This window comes from Rhipicephalus sanguineus, chromosome 7, assembly GCF_013339695.2.
Source record: "Rhipicephalus sanguineus isolate Rsan-2018 chromosome 7, BIME_Rsan_1.4, whole genome shotgun sequence".
Taxonomy (NCBI): domain Eukaryota; kingdom Metazoa; phylum Arthropoda; class Arachnida; order Ixodida; family Ixodidae; genus Rhipicephalus; species Rhipicephalus sanguineus.
In genome coordinates, this window is record NC_051182.1 from 134,933,890 (window position 1) to 134,953,858 (window position 19,969).

The 19,969-nt window shown below is 45.8% G+C and overlaps 1 long non-coding RNA gene across 1 annotated transcript; it reads right to left on the minus strand.

The window, feature by feature from the left end:
• Window positions 1-2,883: 2,883 nt before the first annotated feature.
• On the minus strand, window positions 2,884-19,727 carry LOC125759359 (uncharacterized). The gene is made up of 3 exons (XR_007416954.1): window positions 19,478-19,727; window positions 19,329-19,367; window positions 2,884-3,100 (listed from the first exon to the last, which is right to left on the minus strand). It is a non-coding gene; the product is annotated as an uncharacterized LOC125759359 (long non-coding RNA).
• Window positions 19,728-19,969: the final 242 nt, after the last annotated feature.

Genomic DNA, 19,969 nt, shown 5'->3' on the forward strand with positions numbered 1-19,969 from the left:
CGAGCCAAAGACGTAGCCTTGAAGTCTCGTTTCGATATCTTCTGATCTCGCAACAACTCGCATAGCATCAACACCAGCAAAGAGGTGAGTATGATGAGTCAGGAGGGTGTATTTTAGGAGTCAGTTAAGTTGTAAGAAGGTATATATTAAGTGAGTCATCATCACTTATACGGTAGAGCGTAGCTTAGGTGAGTCAGCGGCAAGTGACCGCTGCCTGGCCACTGAACACGCCTCAAACGTACGGGAGGTGTGTCGTGCTGTGACGTCACCAAGGTGAATCGATCACACTTCGCCTCTGTGTATGTTTAATTTTGTACTGTTATGTTTTATAGACGTCGGCGCCCTAATTGGCGCTGGCGCTGCTCCTTTTTGTTAGACACGATAACTGAAAGCGAGATAAAGATTCGAAAGATTGAAAAGTACAGGACACGTTTCAAATATTAAAAATAATGCAAACGCTTGCTCACTTCTGCAAGCGGATGATGGAAGGTACCTAACATAGCAGACTACACACAAAGGGGCCCGCAGTTATCTGAAGTTGAATTCTACGAAATAATGTGAATATGCGCGCATACAAGTTTTCCGCACGCGTATATAGCGAAACACATGAACGTAGGCATGCACAGTGTTCTTTATTGGGGGGAGGGGGGGGTGTTCTCAAATAGTCAATGTCTTCAGCATTAAGTTGTTGCATGTTTTGTTTGCTATTCCAACTATAGTACCGGTAAACTGCGTAGTCTGTTTCACTACGCTTCATTCGATCTGTCCAACACGCTGTTGAATTTCTTTTATGTGTTTCAAACTTGCCTATTCATGTGACATTCTTATGACTTGTTTTGTGCTTGGACATTTTTTTGCTGTTGTTGTTCATGTTGTTCTGCATTGTTCTTACTGGCTTTCATGTTAACCCAATTTGTTCTTACTTTGTATCGCCCCCCCCCCCTTACATAATGCCTCTGCGAGGCCTGTAAGGTACTTGTAAATAAATAAATAAATAAGTGCCCCCGTACCCCGAAAAACCGAAAACAAAATCCTGGCTACGGGCCTGACTTAGCCCTAAACTGTCGCATTTAAATGCGTAAGGACTATACATAAACTGCATACACGAGCTATGCATCATTCAGAAATGTAAGAATGCATGACCTTATATATCTGTGCATATTTCGCACGTATGTTTGTATTTATTAGTTTATTAGATGCAGCAGTGGGACAATCGACGTCTGCTTTGCACGAAAGCAGACGACGCGATTAATGCGTTTCTACTGGCCAAGCCAGACAATCTTTTTACGTTGCTCGCTTCGTCTGCAACACGTGAACAGACGGGACATATTCTAACAAAAAAAAAAAAAAACATGGGAACGAGACATCTTTTTTTTTCCTTGTTGCTAAGCCTTTCTCGTTAACGTTCCCCTCGCAGACACCGTCTAGACGAAAATTACGAGATTTCTGTAGTGTGTGTAGAGTAAAACTGTACGCGGCGTGCTTTCTTTCCTGAAAGTTACGCGTCGTGAGTGCAATTCAATACCCGAGGAGGCGGTTGTAACAACGCGCAAGACTGAAGAGATAAATGTTTCACGGGATGTCGTCGCGTCCGTTCGCGCGCGGTCTCTTCCTCGTGTTACGCCGCATTGAGCCACTTCCGCCATATTGTTTCACGGCCGTTATTAGCGCACGTGTCGTCTGCAAAAAACGGCAAGCAGGCGTGACGGACATTGAAAAAGAAGAGTCGACGCGGGAAAGCCCTTTGCAATCGCCGCTTTCGTCCATTTGTATACTGTACGTTTCTTTTTGTTGTTGTACCCGTCTTTTGCTTTTCATTCTTTCGCTTAGGCGAAGCCGGTCGGCTTTTTGAAATGGGATAGGATTACGCCATCTCTGTCTACTTGTCCGATTAGTATCGTGCAGTGTTATGGAAGGTACCTACTGGACTTGCTGGGGCTATACGCCGCCTGTGCGCGCATGAAATTAGTGCGCATTCAATTAGTTCCCATACCTCGTCTGTGACGGGGTCTACCCCTTCATCGATACGAGTGATGGTTGTTTTTTATACGGTTACAACCTAATAAAAAATTTCAGCTCCGCCAACAGCCATCATTGTCCCTCCCACAGAGAACTTGCACTGATGCTCCATCCAATAGCGCTTACTCATTTTCGTGACGTCAAGCGCCACTCGAGTTTTTCAGGTAGTTGACTTTCCTATACAGACACGCGTTTGTGTCGCTAGTTTTAGGTCGGAAACTTGAACGTCCTGGTAAATTTCGTCGGGGATTCTAACACCGCTGCTTAGCCAAACGTAGTGTTTTAAGTAGTAACGACGAACCTTTAACTCATGATATGCGTAGTATTTACATAAGCCGATAATAAAAGTAATGATGGTCGGTGTAGAAACCTGCTGGAACAACTGTCTCTCACAGGTGAAGGGCAGTGTTTCGTGGATTGTAACTGCAATAACAATTCCCTGCTTGCCTGGTTCATCTCGGCCCAGCCAGATGGCATCACCTACATTTGGCCTCTCACGTTTACGGCTATGGTATCCGGTGTAACGCTAATGCGGAGAAGCTTGCAGACAAACTAAAATGTAAGCTATCCGCCGTTATGACAGCAATACTGCCTTATGCACTATTAATCCCATGATGCTCTCGGATATAGGGTAGGGCGGGGCGAAATGCTACAAAAATTTGAAAATCGCGAATATTTCATTTTATTTCACTCGTTACCATAAAATATCATCGCAGGACCTTTCTTTTGGGTACAAGGTTATGTGCGACATAAATATGGCGATGTTGCAACTGTTCAAAAGTTTATTTTAAAAAGAAACAAAAAATGCACCAGCTGTCTCATTTTGTCCCAACCTGCGGGGCAAAACGAGAAAGTGTGAAAAATTTTATCCTTTGAGTTCTTGCAGTAAAAGCACTTCAAATTCACTCCGTGGGCCCCCACGCAGTCTTCACGAGCCCAGTCTTTGCACTCCACGCATTGAATCCAAACAGAACCCGACGTTGTGTTGCTCCGAAACTGCTGAAAAGCATTCAGTGCATTTTTCATGTCGTTTTCGTCCCAGGAAACTCTAGATGATGTTCTCTTGTACGTCCGTACCATCCTAAACAAAAGAATATTATATATAATCAGCATACATAAATGGTTCACTCAATAAGACACTCTCTAAGACAAATCAACGCCTTTCTGTCGCGTTTTGCCCCTCTCACATGCTCGAATTCAAAAAAAAAATTTGCCCTTTTGCCCACGGCACCAAATGAACTAAACTTTAGGTTGAATGTAGCTAGTAGTATAAAGTAACAACATAAATACGTTGTTGTACTAACGCCGGAGTAGCTTCATGCACGGATCCGAAAATTTGGCCGAGCAGAATTTCGCCCCTTTTTGGCGGGTCACGAACACATTGACATCAGCCGCGCAATTTTTTCCGCGCGAACGCTGTGAGCAATCATCAACTTTTACGCAAAAAACGTCGATAACTACCGGCACCTATAGCTGAAATAGAGAAACAAAGAAAGGGTACTTTTAGTATTAGCTGTAGAGGACGGCAAAGTCAAAATGTCGGGTTTTGCCCCGCGTCTCATTTTGCCCCGCCTTACCCTACTTAAATATTTACATAATTGACAGTCTGGGTAATATTATACGATATATTACCTATATGTTATGACACATATGCTGTTCAACCTGAGATCGCTTTGCATGAGCTTTCTCGAGAACGGTATCGTTTCAGCTTTCTGAGTAAACAACAGCAACAACAAAAAAGGAAACATAATAAATTTAGAATGCGTTCTCCTCCGAGTCCCAGTAAGTTTCCACGGGGAATTCCTTTATCCGTTAAAACACGGAACACCCCTTCTTTCCACATACGAGCACTCGAGCACAGCGCTCAGCACATTACCATGCACCTAGGAATGATGCGAATGCAGTATCAAGTTCTCGGTATACACATATACTTACCCGACTGATTATATACCGAGTCTTGTTTTTTAAGCGAGCGATTCTCGCAACTCAGACCGCCTGCGTGCGGAGCGTTTTATTCGGAACAAGAGTTAATTCCGGAACGGTTCGAGCTTTCACGCATGTCTCTAATCCGTTTCGCTTGCTGGCGCGCAAATAAGAAAAGAACTTGAAGTGCATGATGAAAGAAAAAGAAAAACAACGATAGAAGGCATTGATGGGCACGCATAGCTCTCTGAGGAGGTTTCTCGAAAGAAAGAAGTGGGCTTTCTATTTCCATTCCTTCGAGTGCACTCGAAGCAATCCCACGTTCGATTTCTCAAACTAGTCTAGCATAGTCCGAGCGTGTTTTTTTTTTTTTTTCCTCGTCTCGTGTGACTTACGTGGGCATAAAAGCTCACAGTGAAGGTGAGAGATCCGACGTCACTGTTCCCTTCGAGGACTTACGAATGAAGGAAAGATATACCCAGGAGGCGATACTCCTCCGTTTTTTCAGGCAAAGCTTGTTATGAGTTAAAGAATTTCATTGGCGGCGGCGCCGGCGTTATACGCGAAAAACCAGACGCCGGCGAGTGTACTGGTCAACATAGTTTGAGAGGAACAACAAGAAGAAGTGGACTTGTTTTCATCCTGGTGGCAATCAGTCAATCAATCAATCAATCAATCAATCAATCAATCAATCAATCAATCAATCAATCAATCGTAAAACAACTAAATTGCTCATCAATCAGTCCGTCAGTGCACCTCAGTCAATGGCCGCATTGCGCTTGCCGTTTCATGTACTTGCCGACGATTCTTGGCGTAATCTAGGAAAATGCCTACGGAATTCTGGAATCCATGCATTCTCCGTAAGAACAATAGGTAAAACATCTGCAATCATTGTAAATACACGGAAATTTTCAGCGGGGCTGTACATCTGCGTGCGCCCCACAGAAAAGCGAGCGCGGTTGCTCCGTGTAGCGGTTGCTCCGTGTAACGTTGCCACCTCACCAGATTGCTTCGCCCGTACCGCCGCGCCGGTGCATACATACTATGCGCACCCGTTTCCCGCATTCGAAGCGAGAAGGGGACGCCCACTGTTTTTGTTTCTTCCGAATTAGCTCCGAAAACCCGTTAGACGTGACCGTGAAGCGAGCGCACCACCACACCGGGTCGCCGTTATTAAAGGTGCGCACCCCAACGCCAGCTGCCCCCTTACGTGGGCGGGTACACGGTGAGTGAACACGTTGTAGGAAAAGAAAGAAAGAAAGAAAGAAAGAAAGAAAGAAAGAAAGAAAGAAAGAAAGAAAGAAAGAAAGAAAGAAAGAAAGAAAGAAAGAAAGAAAGAAGAAAGAAAGAAGAAAGAACGGGGTACACGCCTGCGATTAGGCAAGCCAGGGCACGGGGACTAGCGCTGCACAGCCTCTCTTTTTCGCTCAGTCTATAAACCGATTTCGCAGAAGCGCCAAAGCGGCGGCAGCACTCTCAGCAGCGCGCAGTTGTGCAGTGTATTTATGATATAAGCGCCCGATTCCGCGAACAGTGCAACGGCGGCGGCGGCGGCGGCGCTGTTTCGGGAATGATTGTAGCGGCAGTTTACGGTCCGGTGCTTTTTATGGCGGACCCTGCTGTTGAGCGGTCGAAAGAAGCACCGCCGCCATACGAAGAAGGGGCGCACGCTCTCGCTGGTGGGCACGACGTCACGGTGTGACGTCACCGAGGTGTATAAACTGACGCACGCGCCCCCTAGTGGCGGCGTGCGCAGGTGGATTTTTAGGCGAAGCTTTTATAGCCCGCAGATTTTGGCGTCGTACGCAAAAAATCCGGCGCCGGCGATAGATAGATAGATAGATAGATAGATAGATAGATAGATAGATAGATAGATAGATAGATAGATAGATAGATAGATAGATAGATAGATAGATAGATAGATAGATAGATAGCGGAGGTTGTGGATTCTGATCGCACTAGTGTCAAGTTGTCTTCGCTTCCACGTTAATTCTTACAATACCTGCATCTCACTCATTCGCTGAAGCCTTGAAACCATCTCAGATTACTCGTAAGGCAAAGCGCGCGTCGTTTTCTTCTACGGCCAGTGCCGCGCAGAAGGCACCGTCGCTTATGACGTTGACCTCCCCAGCCGCGTTAAAGGGACACTAAAGGCAAATAACAATTTATGTCAGAGTGAAAGCTCAGTGTATGACAACGTCTAAAACGGCAGTATTATCAACAGCAGTGCCCTACTTACCGAGAAATTAAGCTAAATGTATCACACGGTGAGCGCCACGAGCGGCACATTTTGGAAATGATCCCGATGACGTGAGAGAGTTCGACTACAATTAATCACTCGTAATCAAACTAGCTGCAATAAAAAAGAACCTTCCGTGCATCAAGAGACGTAATAAAATGCTGCTTGTTCGTTTCTGTTTGATTCACAGAAAAAAGAAGCTCTTTGGTGTTGCCATGGGGAACGGCGCGCCTGCTTCGAAGGTTCCGTTTTCGCCGAACTGCGCTTCGCCGCCCTGCTTCGCTCACGCGGTCGCATCTCAGTGGTAGTTTCGGTATCGCGTACTGCCGCGTGTTTTTCGCGCTCGTGAAAGTCGCTCTGACAGAAAGCTCGACAAAATGCCGCAGGCATGTGATGTTGCCGGATGCCCGAATGGTGCTCGCCGCCAGTGCACGCCGCCGCGCAGTAAAGGCGGGCAACGTTGGGCACGGCTAGAGTGACGTGAGAAAGACCGCTTTCAGGCGGGTGACTTACAGTGCGCTAACGCGATGCTGACCACTAAAACGTGATTTTATTTCAAAATAAGCACTTCCTTGTCACAAAACTAGCACTACGAGGTTTCTGGACCGCTATTTCAACAATCAACGTCGACTTAATATTTGCCTTTAGTGTCGCTTTAAAGGGACACTAAGAGCAAAACGATTTTTCTCGTATTTGTAAACTAATTTTTCACGATACCAAAAACACCACACTTGCTGCGAGAAGGCGCTTAGTAAGCGAGAAAACGCGAAGAAAATGTGGGTGGCGACGCCACCTTGAAGTTTCCGCACCAAACGCCGTGACGTCATATATTTTGACGGCGCCTACTAGGGCCTACGTAGTTCCTAATCGGTAAAAATGAAGTGAATTGTCCTCTGAGGGGGCCATAGACTTTACATACCAAGTTTGAGGGATATCGAGGTAGCGGAAGATTTTTGTAGGAAGATTGCAGGCCCGTCAACTTGCACAGGAGCGCTTACTGCTGATGAGACGCCACATTCCCTTGACCCGCACATGGACCTGCCTTTTTCCATGGAAGAGCTGGGTGCGGCTCTTGCTTTATGCAATCGATCGTCGTCGCCTGGACCGGATGGCATATCATACCGCCTATTACGCAATCTCGGTGATCGAGCACGAAGCGCTTTGCTGGACGTGTTCAATGAGTCCTGGAGAGATGGAACGGTCCCCAGAGAATGGAAAACAAGCCGTTTGGTTCCACTTCTCAAACCTGGAAAATCACCTCTAGAGCTTACGTCATACCGCCCAATAGCGCTGGCTAGCTGCGTAGGGAAAGCTGATGGAAAAAATGATCCTTGCCAGACTCGAGTGGTTCCTAGAACGCTACAGAGTATATCCAGACGCCATGGCCGGTTTTCGTCGTCTTCGTAGCTCCATTGACAATGTCATTGACCTGGTGACCTACGTACAACACCAGAAAATGAGCAGACGGCTATCTGTCGCACTATTTTTAGATGTCAAAGGAGCATATGACAATGTTTCTCACGAAGCCATACTTGACGCCCTCGAGTCGGTTGGTTTGGGTGGGCGAGTGTACCGCTGGATCTGTTGCTACCTACATATGAGATCACTGTTTGTGCAAACTGATGATGGGCCGACTTCTGAGCATTACACACACCGTGGTGTTCCTCAAGGTGGTGTATTGAGCCCCACACTATTCAGCCTGGTTCTGATCGGTCTCGTGGAACGCATACCGGATTCCGTGCAGATATCTCTCTATGCAGATGATATTTGTGCTTGGACGTCAGGTGTAACACGCCCTCAGGTACGTGCGAGGCTCCAAAAAGCAGCGAATTCAGTATCGGCGTACCTTAGAGAACAAGGCCTCGAGATTTCTCCTGAGAAATCGGCGCTGGTTGCGTTCACGCGGAAGGCAATGACGTCATATCCCATCGCCATCGATGGACGCAATGTTTGCTACGCCAGGACGCACAGGTTTTTGGGGGTCACGATCGATCGAAACCTCTGCTGGTGTCCCCACGTGGCCACTCTAAAGAAGCGCCTAACGGCCATCGCACAACTTTTCAAGTTCCTCGGAGGAAAAACGTGGGGCACATCAATGCACGCGATGCTGCAGCTATACAAAAACGCTGTTTCTGGGGTACCTGCGGTATAGCTTGCTGGTTCTGACGAACGCTTGCAAAAGCAGTATACGCACGATCGAAAACGCCCAGGGCCAGGCACTCAGAGTTTGTCTTGGATTACCACGCTGCACATCAACAGCCGCAACCATCGCAATTGCCAAAGATCATCCGGCCACGGTGCACATTACATTGGAGGTGCTTAGAGCTCACATTAGGCACCTTGCTCGCGCCCCTGCCCACCATCTTGCTTCGCTTCCAGAAGATCGACCAAGTACCTCCTTCTGTAAGAGAATATTGACTTACCGAGAGTGCCTTCCAACAGCCTACACGACTCCGGAACGGATTCTAACACCCCCTTGGTGCTTGGACCGACCAAAACTGCTCTTGACAGTGCCGGGGATTCGCAAGAAGGCGGAGCTCTCATCGCCAGCTTTGAAGCAGATGACTCTACTCATGTTGCACGAAGATTACAAAGATCATGTTAAACTTTACACGGATGGCTCGACAACTGTTGGAGGATCTGCAGGAGCTGTGATCTTCCCAGCAAGAGCCGAAAACATACAGTTTCGAACGTCACACAAGACAACATCGACAGCCGTGGTGCTCGCGGCACTCCGCAGCGCACTCTGCAGGATTGATCGAGAAGCACCACAAAAATGGGGCATTTTTACTGATTCGAAACCAGCTCTGCAATGTCTTCGAACTGCTCTACGTCGTGGGGCTCAAGACCAATTGGTGCTGGAAATACGACAACTGTACCATCAACTAATAGACGAAGGACATGCTATTACTTTTCAGTGGTTGCCAGGCCACTGCGGCATCATCGGTAACGAGCATGCCGACGATGCAGCTAAGGATGCTCACGAAAATGGCGTGATAGAACCTATCCCACTGTCAAGAAGCGACGCAGCAGCAAAGATTAATACTCTTGCGCGTGATGTCGCAAGGTCTATGTGGAACACGCCCGGTTTTCTCCACACCCGTCTTCACCGCCTGGATCCGTGCCTACGACTCAGCATTCCATCTGGCCTGCCCCGATCCGAGACGACCCTTCTCTGCTGCATGTGGCTTGGGGTGTCTTTTACGAACGCCTTTGCGTGCCGCATCGGAATGAGAGACAGCGCTGCATGTGAATATTGTGGCAATGACGAAACCATTGAACACATTTTATGTCAGTGCCCTCAATACAGCTCTGAGAGACAGTCCCTCGCAGCAGTGTTTGCTCGCCTCGACGACCAGCCGCTCTCTGAGCAGTCAGTCTTGGCATGTCGGAAAGATCGAGCTTCACGCCAGAAAGCAACGAAGGCGCTGATGAAGTTTCTGCGAGCGACCCGCCTCGTTGAACGATTGTGAGACTCCTGTGTGTGTGTGTATTTGTGCTTCCCTCCCTCCCTATCCCATCCCTCTCTTTCTTACTTTTCTGTCTCCCCTTACCCCTTCCCCAGTGCAGGGTAGCAAACCAGATATGTTTTCTGGTTAACCTCGCTGCCTTTCCGCATTACATTTCTCTCTCTCTCTTTGAGGAAATTTCGTTGGGCAAATGGCGCCAAAATACGATAAGTGCACTTCGAAATCGGTGACGTCACGCGCGGAGGTTTCGGCGCGAAATTTAATAATGAAACTTTGAACTTCATTTTGTCCTATATTAATAAATCTAATCTATGGTGGCTAGATTAACGACATTAGAGTTCTCAGAGTACAATTTATCAATCTAAACTGATTCATTAGTTCTCTTTAGTGTCCCTTTAACCAAACGAAAGACCCACGTCCCACCCCGCCCTATTTTGCACCGCCAGTCGACCTCCCCTCCCCCTTCTCCATTGCCTGGACACGCCCAGCATCCCTGCATCCCTGTATTCAGCTCCACAGTGGTGGAGCTGAATACAGGGAAACGGCTGTCTGAATAAGTATGCGACGCTCATCGCCAAACGCGGAGTGCGTGCGGTTGCAAACTCTTCAAGGTAAATCATCTGTGTTACGTTACACATAGGCGTGCGCACAGGGGGGGGGGGGGGGGCGGGGGGGGGCGGCCGCCCCCTCTAATCACCGAAGAGGGGGGGGAGGCGCAAAATCTGCCCCGTACATTGACCCTTCTAGTCACCTAAGAGGGGGGGGCGCAAAATCTGCCCCATACATTGACTTAGCAGGGTGGGGGGGCGCTGCGATGAACCTTTGCCCCCCCCCCCCCGATGGGGAACCCTGCGCACGCCTATGACGTTACAGGTTCTAAATCGGCAAGTGCCGCAATATATCCGGAATTCCCAGTGTTCCACACAATCAGAATGTCAAACGGATATGGTCGGATTTGCGAACAAACATAAGCGGTCAAGTACGGCCCTGTCCGGTAAAGCGCAGAACATCTAAGTACCACTCGAGTAGCCACCTCAGTTGTTTTCGCTTCGTTTTATTATTATATTTTAATATGATGCCTGGTCTATACAATTAGCTTCGTAGCTTGGCTCAATACGGTGATCGCTGCAGTTGATGTATACGCGTGTATTAGCTCGGACGAGAAATCCCTCACTTCACAGGGGGGTAACGGGCATCATACATTTAATTATTGCTTCGTACCAGCCTTGTAAAACCCGAACATTCATTGAACAATACATCAAAAGGACGTGGCGAGATCTTTGTCTAGAGGTTACAACTTCCGTAAGACAGCGGGGTGTATTGTATAAGATGAGAGATATGAAAGTCGTATAGTAAAAAAAAAAAGATCAGAAAAAAAAAAGAATTCTGTCGCTTCGTGTGTAGACCAACTACCTCTGGAAGACAAATTTTTACGTGGTCAGGAACCGTGCCGACAAGTCGCGCAATGATATAAAACATAGTTAATTCTCTTCTAAGCGCGATACAAAAACCACGTTGTTACGCTTGTCTAGTGTTTCTTGAAGTGCCAGTTTTGCTGCTTAGCTTTGCAAACGAAAGCAAGCATTTATAGCAAGAACAGTACATATGGTATACGAAGTCTAAAAAAAAAAAAAAAAACGCGAATAACCTCCTAAACAACGCTTCGTGCCTCACGGGCAAAATAAGCTCTCTAACCATCTTCATCTTATCGCCGCCGAAATCCAATCTAATATCACGACTCTTAGAAGAAAAAAGGAAAAGAAGCGCGCCGGCATGTCAACATCAGCATCTTTTTTATGTACCAGAACATCCCTGTAAACAGCTCTAACTTCGTTCACACTGGTGGGCAATAAACGAGCGAGTAATAAGCGGTCACTTAAAAGATGAGAAACAAGATAGGCAACTGTTCGTGAGCAACAAACAGATGCCGCGCCATGAAATCGAGACTGCGTGCTCACGCACAACCGCATGTATACGAGCGGTAGTCGGTGTAACAGCATAAACACACCCTGAATGAAAAAAAAAAAACTAAAAGATTACAGTCCAAGAAAAAAAAATTCACTGTATACCATAAGAGTGGCGAAACTTGCTTGCCCTGCTATATAAAACGAGTTGAAATATTTGCGGGGTTTTCTAACAGACAGTGCCGAAAATATATGACATCAACGACCGGCGACACGTTCGCGCCGCCGTATATTAACATCATTGACCCTCAACGGATCAAACCTTTTCAGGACGTCTCAACGACTCATTTCCTACGTAGACCGCATCTCTCGATACGAAATTCAGCGCGCCAGAACGAAAAAAAAAAAAAACCGACTGCAACTGCAGCCGCACGCATACCTTCCATACAAACGCGGAGCTTCGCACATGCCAGTGGGTTGCCAGACCAGAGACGGCGGCGCCCGCTAGGCAACATGGCGGCGCCCACGAAAAAACAGGTCCATATATAGGGTGGGGAAACAATTAGCGACACCGTCGGCAAATTTTCGCTTAAAGTGTCCCAATAATTTGTGTCGTAACAAAAAACAGACGCAGTGCGGCCTTTCGTCCTCTTTTTCGTCTTCTCTTCGACCGCGTCGGTATTCCGCGAAATCTTTCGTCAGTGAATTCTTCGAGTCAATTTGCTATTTAAGCTAATATCGATTCTTTCGTCAGTGAATCAGACTCTAAGCGCGCAGCTGTCGTCACTGATGATTAAGAAAAGCTTGCGCACTTCCTTTCTACAGATATTTCCGGCATAAACATACTTATTCCAAAGCCATGCCTTGCTTCAGGTAAAATCATATTGTCCCATGGCGGCCCCTGTTGATCGGATTTGAAACCGCAATGTCGTGATTAAAAGTGTAGCGCTACATCTAGCGCGGTGTTTACTCTATCTATCCTTGCTGTTAATGCACAGTATTATGTGGTCTTGTTATAGGTGGTATTCTTCATACAGCGCACATATTATATAGGGCTTTATTGGTATAGCGTGCAATAATTTGTGGTCTTTTTTATGTATTTACTTGATACAGCACACAGTATTAAACGGTTTCGTTTATATAATGCAGAAAATTATGTGGCCCTGTTATGGACTTGCCGATATAACACTCACTATTATGCAGCTTTATTGCTATAGAGCTAATATTATATGACCTCATCTTATATAGAGACTTGTTGAATTCACATACAATATTAAAAGGCTCTTGTTTTCGCGCTCAGTATCATACGACCTTGTTGATGTTACGCATAATATCACACGGCCTTATTGCGACAGCGCATAATATTGTGCGATTTTATTGGTGTTTCACGTGTTATATTACATGGCCTTGTTGATAATACGTGTGACATACGTGACTTAGTTGACTTAGTGCACAATAATATGCAGCCTTGATATTATTGTATCCAATATTTCGTTTTACTGTGTTGATTTTTCACGTAGTATTGGGGAACTTTGTTGACTTTACGCAAAATAATTAATATGATCTTGTTGCTGTTATACGTAGCCCTATGCGGTACTGTTAATATCACGCGCAGTCTTATATGACGTCATTTTATCGGTGTTTTAGGCGTCACTATACGGTCTTGTTGATAACACGCGCGATATTACGTGACTCCGTTGATATGGCGCACAATAATCAGCTGCCTCGATGATACTATGTCCAACATTTTGTTACTTTGCTGATATGGCACTCGGTACTACGGGACTTCGTTGACATTAGGCGAAATAAGTGACATTATCTTGATGACGTTATCCGCTACATTATACGATCCTCTTCATACTGCGAGCGGGCTTATATGTCGTGATTTAGTCGATACTGGTCTGTCTACCCCTGTATCCGTGTGCTCGTGAGCACTGCTCTTTCAAAAAAATAAATAAATAAAACGGAAAAGTCAGTCCCCCCACATTGTCTTTTCCAGTACGTCATATCTCTGTGCACGTGTACCCAACACTTCGTTCTTAGAAGAAGATTGAGTCTCATGCGCAGTACGCTGTGCGCAAACAACGTTCTTCTCGCTAATGAGCACTTCTTTCTCAAGTTCAAATCCGCTTCCCATAATAATAAGAAGCTAGTGCGCACGCGGGCCAGAGACTTCTTGAGAAATGTAGCACCTTTTCCGCGTAAAGCAGCTGTAATCAAAATTCGTAGTGACTTCGAAATTCGTAATGGCATACGCGCGATTCCATGAATGGAGAAGGAGCTACGACCTTATAAACTTTAGCCGAGAAGTGAAAACAAAAAGGTTTCGAAATAGGCCTGGTATTCTACGAGCAAAAAAAAAAAATGTCGCCAGCAGGTGTCTATACAGTTTATAGATCGTTTGCCCTTTTGTATAGGTTCTTTGCTAAAGACACCGACGTCAAACTTCAGCACCGAAGGCTTCCGAGAGTGTTCGAAACACTACGGCCCCAACACAACATCGTATTTCAACGGATACCCAGCCACGTTGGAATAAAGAGCAATCAAAATGCAGACAGACTCGCCAAAAATTACACCATCTCCCGCTAAAGGGGACCATGAAGCGATGCGAAGCCGGAGCACTTGCACGATCGCGTTCCGTTGGCGTTCGTTGGGCATGCTACCGACCTCGCGTCGTGGAACGCGCGTCTTGTCTTCCCTCTAGCCTGGCCGTTAATTCTCACAGGGCGAGCGGGGAACGCGGTCGACAGGCGCGCGAGAGGGGAGCAGCGTACGAGAGGATAGAGAGGGGGAGGGGACGCGCATGCGCCGGCGGTCATCGCTGCGCTGCGCAGGAGAGAATTTCGGAATGTCGAACCCACATTTCAGGGGAGTCAACCAAGCAAGCGCTGGACAACGCGCGCAGCGCTCTACCGGCTTGAAGGAGAGGAGACTAGAGGAGCAGAGTAGCGCATGCCCCGCGAGAGCAAAGGCGAGAACGCAGGAGAAGCGCAGGCAGGTGCTGGTAGAGAAGTGGAGAGAGTAACGCGCAGCTGTTGGAGAGAGGGAAGGAGGAGAGTTGCGCATGCGTAGTGTGAGTGCGGACTATCAGGCCGACGCCGAGGGACATACCCTTGGGCAAGAGATGCCTTCGCATCTAAAAAGCCTTGAATGAAGGACGGGATTGCGCAATCCCTATGTCTAGGGCGGATATCAGAGATACTATAACTCAAGGAGCTTAACCACTGTTCTACGGAGAGGTTGTTTGGTAGCACTAAATCAAAGCAATCATTACCTTATGAAGTCGATCCACAAAAAAAGAAAGTTCCCGATAGAGGCAGATCTCCCACAACACGCAGAGACGTTAATTCACAGACTTCGACTGGGAGTAGCGTACACAAACAGCTTTCTGCACACAATCACATCGATCCAGCTCGCCGGAATGCTATGCTCTGATCATGACGATGGAAATGTTGGGTGCATTCTCTTGGAATGCGTGAAGCACGCAAATGAACGGAAAACTTACAGAAGAAACTAGAAGTTTTGCACAGACGCCTTCTAACATTACAGAAATTACATGGACCGTGGCCTGAAAAGCATCTTCACCAAAAGGCGAACATTTTCTTAAAAGACTTCTTTGTGGACACTGGTCTAGATCACAGCTTCCTAATAATACACTAGAGGGAACTCTGGCGCTAGTGTCTATGGGAGCTGCAACGCATGGCGCTTCAGCGAGCGTGGGAATGATGGGTAGCACACGGATTTGTCTCAACTTCGTTCTATCGGCTCCGTTTTGCTCCGCGTCGCCTGCACCCGCTCTGTCGCAAGAAGAAGTTCAGCAAAAGTCAGCAGTTCCACTTCACCACTTTAACCTTTTTTGGCTCACCCATTCGAATTTGGTCACGAAGCTCACAACGGTCCATTCTTTTATCCGAAACGAACGCCAACACACAGCAATAAACAAAGCCACGAGTGCGTTCGAAGCCGTAAGTAAGAAGATTAGGCAAATCCGTGTACTACCCATCATTCCCATGGTGGCTGAACGATCGCAGCCCCAGAGTTGCCTCAAGGTAATTGTAGGAAACTCTATGCTCTAGATGTGTGCTTGTGATGAACAACTATATACGAAATGACGTGTTAGTCCGTGTACTGTGCGCAGAGCTTGGATAGCAATGTGTGCATGTGAACGTTCTATTACAATGTGAACTCCTGCAAGCGAACTGTACATCACCATGTTTTTTTACTTGTTTTATTTTGCAATATGTTATTCCCTACTTGCTCATTTTTGTTTTTGGGTAATCACTTTCATTTTTTTCGCTGAAGGACTTAGAGAACTGGAGTAGCCGTGGTGAATTAAAACTGTGCCTCTCCTCAGGAAGTCAGTTAAGGCACAACAGAACAGAACTTATCAATTCAACTCTTTATTCGCCATTAGTACAGAAGCAGGGCCCGGATTTACAAAACTGTTAAGCGGGCCACCTATTAGTAATATGAGAGTATCAGTGAATTATACGTAATGGCAATATAGCAGCTACATAATAATAGATTAAACAGAACTGAGCAAATGCTGAAGCAGGACATATAGTAAGATGAAGTAATAATAAAGTAAAACAACAAAACAAGGAGAGCGTTTACAATTACATGAAAATTCATTCACGAGCAAATAATACACAATACTTTATAAACACTAAAACAAAAGTTGCAGTGAACATATTAATTATATGAGCATATAGCATTATCAAGGAACACGAGGTAGATGTAAGAAATCACTAAAGATCAAATGCTTGCCAATGTGCTCAACATAAAAACTGACATTTCTAGAAAAGAAGAATAAAAAAGTAAAAAAAAGTTGAACACTTGATCGACGTTATACGAATTCACCATAAAAAACGCAACATACATCTTCTGTAGATACAGTGCTGTTTTTGTTTCTAGTTTCTTAGAAAACCATTGTCGTATATTGGACTCGGTGGCTTCCGAGAATGTGCGAACAATTTTGCTGACACTGACATGACGTAGGATATTTCTGTAGCACAATAACCCTATGCCTACTTTGTATCTTTATTTTTCCTTCTCAGAGCAATGCATGAGGATTGTTAACGCCTTTAAAAGACGGCTCCAGACACTCGCTTTTCCGGGAAGATATGCCTCATAATTATCTCGAGGCGTTTTGTGCGTCAAAGGCCAGAACTTGATTACCCGGTTCCGAGTAAACGCTTAGAAACGAAAGCCACAGCCACGAGAACAAAAAGTCACGTCAAGTTCCTCTTAAACTCGAAATTCATGTCGTTTACATTGGTCAAACGTTCAGTGCTGAGTCACGGGACTGAAAGATTAATTAGTACCGAAATTCGTTTAATTGAAATTGTCGTAGAGCGGCACGGAGGCAAGAAACGAAATGGGAGAGGCTCTGACGTCACTTTTTTTTTTTTTTTTGAAGCGCCGGAAGCGAAGCCATCTCGATAGGCCACGTTCCGGCGCAGACGCTCATAATCGGACGGAGCTCACAGAGCCAAAAACGCCAGTTGCGAGCTAACACACCACACCACAAACACAGCTTGCGTCGCGAGCGCAACGTGCTGTGAGCAAAAAAGAAAAAAAAAACAAGGGGCACTTCCTAATGCTTTTCTTTCTTCCTTTCTTTCTTTCTTTCTTCCTTTCTTTCTTTCTTTCTTTTCTTTCTTTTAAATGCGAAGCATTTCTTTGCGAACTGCAGACACTTTGACCGTTCTATCTACGTATATCTAGCCGCCTACGTCTGGGCGCTCTCGTGGTCGTCTCCTTCGCTTGACGCGTACCAAAATTTGCGAGGGAAGGAATTAGTGTATGACGAACACGATGAACAAACAGGTCATTGCGACAATGGCGTGAGATACTTGTCGCGTACATCATGAAACCCTTTCCTTCCGTCACGTGTGGCACGTACCCGTGTACGATGGCCCATAGAATGCGGGTATGAGCCACAGGTCTTTCGAAATATGAAAACTGCGGGAAGTTTGCATTAAGTTGCGCGAAGCTTGCCACAGCTAGAGTGTACTAGAACAGGGGAGTGCTCGGAACGAGCTTCGGAATGTGAAGCCCAAACAGGGTCAATCCGCTTGTGGCGCATGTCGTCGTTTAAGAGTTGCGCGCGGTTCCGCCGAAGTGGTGCAGGGGTAGAATGCCCGTTTCCCACTCAAAAGGCCCGGGTTCGAATCGCAGCTGTAGATGGTGGGTTTTTATTCTTAGTGACACCTTTTATAGCTGTATTGGTTTTCCTTTGTTTCTTAAAGCTATAGCTTCCGTTGCTGCGTATTGCTACAAAAAGTAACGCGAAATGGGAAGTAAAATAGAACAATTTTGACAGTGAGCGCAGGAAATAACCGTTTGTTCCACTCAGCCATTTCAGGAAGAACTTCGCTAAATCGGGTTAAATTAGTTCGTTAATTCGGGTTGATTCATTTTCAAAGGGCCGCTTAGTTAATACAGACACAGGACGAATACAATACCGGACTCAATACGACAATACGGTTTGATGGCATCGCTGAACCATATATATATATATATATATATATATATATATATATATATATATATATATATATATATATATATATAGGTATTTACCGGGAAATGTAAATTTCTTCGTTAGATCGAATTTTAACTGTATGTGTGCTGTAAATAAAGTGTACAGAGCTGTGCTTGAATTATGAACTTTTGTTAAAGTAATTTCGAAGTATTTTCATTACTTTTCAAAAGTAATAGTAATGTAATGACATTACTTTCGACCAGCTGTAACTTATAATGCAATTTCATTACGTTTTAAAGAGCCCTAAAAAGTAATTAGTAATGTAATTGAATTAATATTTTGGAGTAATTTTGCCATTTTGACCTAAAAAGCATCAATAATTAGAACTAACAGACAAAAAAGCCAAGGAGAGTATAGGGGATGTTATTTGCAGCAATTATGATATAAAAGTGAAGAAAGTAAAGTGGACGAAAAGCCGGCAGGGACCGAACCTGCGACCTTCGAATAACGCGTCCGATATACCACTGAGCTACAGCGGTGGTCATACTCCTGTCCACTTTATGGGGTATATATGTGTATTTAAACCTAGTATTAATGAGAACTAACAGACAATAATGCCAAGGAATGTATAGGCTGCGACCTTCGAATAACGCGTCCGATGTTCTACCACTGAGCTACGGCAGCGGTCATCCCCCCCACCCCCCCACCCCCCCACCCCGTCCACTTTAGAGGATATATATGTGCATTTAAACCTAGGAGGTCAGCTGCCAGCTCGTAAAAAGATCATGTACTACGTGACGCCAAAAGGCAGAAAAAGAATGTTCCACACTTGCCGCCATGGCTGCGATCGGCGCTGACTAACACTCCTAGGTTTGAATGCACATATATTCCCTATAAAGTGGACGGGGGGATGACCGCCGCCGTAGCTCAGTAGTAGACCATCGGACGCGTTATTCGAAGGTCGCAGGTTCGGTCCCTGCCGGCGGCAAGTTATCTTATCGTCCACTTTACTTTCTTCACAATTATATCTCAGTTATTACAAATAACATCTCCTATACTTTCCTTGGCATTATTGTCTATTAGTTCTCATTAATATTGTGTCTAACAAAGAAAAACGAGCCCTTGAAAGCCATCATCTTTCCTTTACTTAAACCTAGGAGTGTTAGTCAGCACCGCTATAGTAACCATGACGGCGAGTGTGGAACACACTTTTTCTGCCTGCTGGCGTCGTGAAGCACTTGATGTTTTAACGAGTAATTGTTACAAATAACGTCCCTTATACTTACCTTGGCTTTCTTGTCTGTTATTTCTCGTTATTGCTGTGCCTAGCAAAGAAAAATAAGCACTTGAAATTTCCCTTCTTTCATTCTAAAAGCATCAAGTCAGCCCGGACGAGGCCCCCGCTTATGATTCATATCATTGTGACTTTACATACGTGCAAAGGTTTGGGCGTTTCTCTTATAGCGCAAATAACATTATCTTCTTCCAGCAAATTCAATTCCGAGATTGGAACGTATGCTTTATTTTCACGCGGGCAATGTTCTCAAGTTCTGTAAGTTATAAAAACACAGTTGTCGCTATGCGCTAGCTATATCGTCTCACAGAAAACAATTCTTGTTCCTTGAAATAAGATAGAGAAGTCTGAGGCGCCTGCTTTGCCATTTTATGCGTCCAGGAAATGTGCGTTCGTAAGTTCTTTGGCCCGCACAAAGACAAAAGAAGCGTTGCTGACACTGAGCGAGTACCTTGTTGTCCGCAATCCGCGACTTCTAAGAACAACACCCCCCCCCCCCCCCTCCGCGGTTTGCGCGTAAGGCCCTATTCCGCGAAGCGCGCCTGCGCAGTAGGCCTGAACCGTATACCGCTACGACGTGTACTGCCCTTTAAAAAGCAGGGAGGGCGGAGCTACTCCAGAAAAGTAATCCAA